The 4,099-nt window shown below is 38.8% G+C and overlaps 1 pseudogene; it reads left to right on the forward strand.

The window, feature by feature from the left end:
• Positions 1 to 317: 317 nt before the first annotated feature.
• On the forward strand, positions 318 to 465 carry LOC145297215 (U2 spliceosomal RNA; annotated as a pseudogene).
• Positions 466 to 4,099: the final 3,634 nt, after the last annotated feature.

A 4,099-nucleotide genomic window follows, 5' to 3' on the forward strand; every position in this document is an offset into this window, starting at 1 on the left:
TCTATACTGGGACAATTATTATTTTTGGTAACCAGAGTGCCCCCTTTTTGCCTACTTTTAGGGGAGCTGGTTTTTACCTCACATTAAAAACGGCCTTGTGCCTAATTTGCTCAGTGGGGGAGCAAATAAATACCATCTGTTCCGGCAGATACTTCAAGCAAAGACCATCTTTGGTCAATGTAGGGGCAACCCTTCATACCAATTGTCACTATTCAGCTCCCCTACTCCCCGGGGAGCTGGTCCCCATTTCCCCTTCACTCCTCACATTAAAAATCGGCCTTGTGCCTAATTTGGTCGGTGGGGGAGCAAATAAATACAGCTTTTCTTGGCCTTTTGGCCAAGATCAAAGTGTAGTATCTGTCTTACTACATGCTGTACTTATATATGTAACTTTGTGATATAAAGTGGTGGATGAATTTTCTGTATTAATTTAATGTAAAATGATCACCCACTTTACAACCAGTCAGTCTCAAAGCCATTCAAGTCATTCTCCAGATCATTCAAGTTGTTTTTGAAGAATTCCAGTTTTTTTTAAGCATTCAAGTCATTCTTAATGTCATTCAGTTCATCCTTAAGTTCATTAAAGCCATTCTAAGTCATTTACTTTTTATTTATTTTAGTCATTTCAGCCCATTTTTCGGTCATTTTAGTTTATCTTTAAGAATTTCATGTCAATCCTACATTCACACATTTATGTATTACACGGGAGCACGCGACTAATGGCTATCGGCCTTGTTCATAAAGGAGTCACCACTTATAAAGGTTAATGAGTGTTCGGTAGTCAATGGGAAAATATCGTATTAATCGTTAGTTGTGGAAATTTGGTAAATTGGATTACTTAAGAGGACAGCTCACCAAGAACTTGTTTTCGTTGGACTTGAAAACGACCATATTTTAGTCAGTTGAAAAACAGGAAAACGGAACAGAATTCCACAGGCGCGTAGATCTAAGAAAGAAGATTTGTTCATGGAATCTACGTTTAAGTTGAGGCACAAATAAAGAGTGGAGGAAATTGTTGATTGTGGTTTCAGCTAGATTATTGTTTTTCGTGAAATTCAGGACATGGGGCACCATAGATTGGAGCTCAGACGAGCATATGCCATGGAAATAACGATAAAGCAGAGACAGGCTCGCAATATCTGTGGGAAATGGGTTGCAGTGAAGAGAAAAGCCATCCGTCATTAGGCTAGGAAGTCTATTTTAAACTCTGTCAAGGCAGGATAAGTATTTCTTAGCAGGTTGCTAAGATGTGGCAACAGTACTCCACCCTTGGACGTACTGTTCTTGGCTCTTCTACAGCTAAAGAATTGCATCAGCAGTGAAATATCTACTAGAGCGGTAGAATGATGCCACCATTTTTCCAGCGACTTTGGTAATGGATTTGATGTACGTGGTCTATCTCAAATCAGGAGTAAAGGTCAGACCTAAAAGCTTGTCAAAATATGGAACCTCCCCAAGACAAAAGTCATTCATTTCAATTGATGCTAGACAAGGATCAGAATGTTGATGATGTAAAGACAGAAGCTTGGTTTTAGATGCATTAAAATTAACCAGCCACCTCTTTCCCTGTTTCACCATGTGATCAAGATCAGAGAAGAGAGAGAATCAGAAATAACTTGGTCGTTTGCGGCCTTTGAAGTGTTGCAATAGATGGTAGTGTCAACAGCATAAATGTCTACGAATAATTTTAGGGTGGTATATGGGAGATCATTGATGTAAATCAGGAAGAGAAGTGGACACAGGATGGACCCTTGAGGGACTCCAGCATTAATCTTGTGAGCTTCTGATTTCAATCCATCAATCATTACTCTTATGAACCTATCAGAGAGAAATGATTTAATAATTGAAAAGATATTTCTAGTTATACCATAGCTGGGGATTTTGTGGAGTAGACCTTTTTGTCATACCCTATCAAAAGCAATTGCACTAGAAAGGAAGCCTCTGTCGAGAGATTCGCTAATCCTATGAGATAAAACTGTTAGCACATTTGCTGTAGGTCTCGCAGAACGGAAATCATATTGCATGTCACTGAGGTTGTTATTTTTGCTGCGGTGGTTGAATATTTCTCTATTTAACAGTTTCCAGCAACTTACTTATGATGCACAGGGGACTGATTGGTCTGAATCGAGAGGGAGATGATCAATCACCTGAATTTTTAAATACGGAACACATTGATAAGGTTGCGAGAGTATTGGGAAACAATTATCTTTAAGACAGCTAGTTGTGGTTGAAGCTTTTTGAGCACTATAATAGGAATAACGTCAGGGCCAGTTGCTTTACTGGAATTGAAGTTTTTGATGAGCTTGGCAACATCATACACAGATATTTGAATGTCGCATAGCGTGCTTTCCGAAAGAAGGAAATACGGAGGTTGGTAGCACTGGTCGCATAGGGTGGAATTAGCTGCAAAGTTATTGACAAAATGTTTAGCTTTGTCCGATGCTGACGAGATCATCTCAGATCCATTGATAATGGTTGGGATAGAGCACACACTTCAGTTCAGGATCCTGTAGAACTGCAAAGATCTAGCATTACACCGCAATTAAAAGAGTCTATTTTTAAAAAATCCCGACGGTCAAAGGCAAACCGGTTAGAATCTTCGAAAAGCATGATTTCTTCAGCGCTTTCAAAGCATAATGAGTTTCGTTTTTATGTATTCTGACTTAAGATGTTGTCGGAAAAATATATATACAGTCACTTTTAACAGTAAAAAACTATTTGCTTAAATGTTACTGTGCAAATGCTTTATTTTGAGACTTAAATCCTGTCAAGCTTTCATATCTTACAAGTCGCTTTGATGATAAATTTTAAAATTTGCTTTTGACAGTAGTAATATATTAAAAAACGTTAATGTGCGCGTGTGTTAATCCGGCCGAAAGTTACTTTTTGTCAAACATTTATTTTGTTAAAAAATAAGGGGCGTTTCAAAAGAAATGCTATGTTTTTAATTTCATTTTTATTTGCCCGACAGGATCAAACCGGTTTGCAAATTGAATTATTATGATGACTTAATTGATGCGTTTATGACCTGAAAGTTTCATATCTCTGTTGAAGATATTGAAGGTGTGAAATTCTATGAAAACAACCGCTGTCATGGACGTGCGTCAGAAGTTGAAATGTGTCCTTGAATTCGTCACAAAAGTGCATTTTTTTTATTTATTTATTTTTTTTTTTGAATGGCGGTGATGATGTAGAAAAATAAATTCTGGATCAAAAAAAGGACGCTTATTGTAACGGTACCAGTCCTGTCTTTGTAGCTCTTCAACTTTTAGAGTTGAAAAAATAGGGGGCTTTATTTTTTGAACGACCCTCGTTTTAAAAACAAATGCTACCTATTTATTAAAGAATAGAAAATCCTCTGATTTACAGTGAACACCAAGATTCTTTGAAGCCCTGCTGGAGTAAGCGGAGTAGAACTGGTTTTATTCTTAAATTTTCCTTCTAATAGACGAGCACAATCAGGTTGGAAAAACAGTTCTCGCCAAATATCCGAAGTTAAGCAACCTGGCCAGTACCAGATGGGTGACCATTTTGGAAGGCTAGGCGCTGTACGTACCGCGGCGAGTCGTAGAAATGTCCAGGTTGGTATTTGGGGGCGTTTAACTCATGGGGAAGATATATCCCTGAATGAAGACGGAAACCAATGGGAAACTACCGTCTTTACTTGTCTTCCCGGGATTACCATGGCTCTACAATTTGGAGAGCTGTTTTAACACCGTGGTCGCTGACGGTGTTAAAACAGCAGGGCCGATGCACGCATGCAGACGAGCTACTCTTGTGAAAAAAATATTTCTCCTACTCTGACCAAAAACACAGGATATCCTACACTTTAATCCTATCTTGAAAGATGGAAAGTATCTACAATTTTCACTCATAGCTGAAAGGAGGAAGTGCGATCGATTCATACCTTTCCAAAGAGTATTAGTGAAATGCGACTCAATAAACCTGGCGGCACTTCAACACAGTAGGTTGAGATGACAACCCTCACTGGTAACCATTACACCATCTTTTCTCCCGGTTGCTGTGTTCGGAGGTAGGTAGCTATTTACTATTCCATTCATAGCTGTGGGGGAGGGAAAGATGGACTGGTACCTTTCCC

Source organism: Euprymna scolopes, chromosome 17 (assembly GCF_053919585.1).
Source record: "Euprymna scolopes isolate OS-2025 chromosome 17, ASM5391958v1, whole genome shotgun sequence".
Taxonomy (NCBI): Eukaryota; Metazoa; Mollusca; class Cephalopoda; order Sepiida; family Sepiolidae; genus Euprymna; species Euprymna scolopes.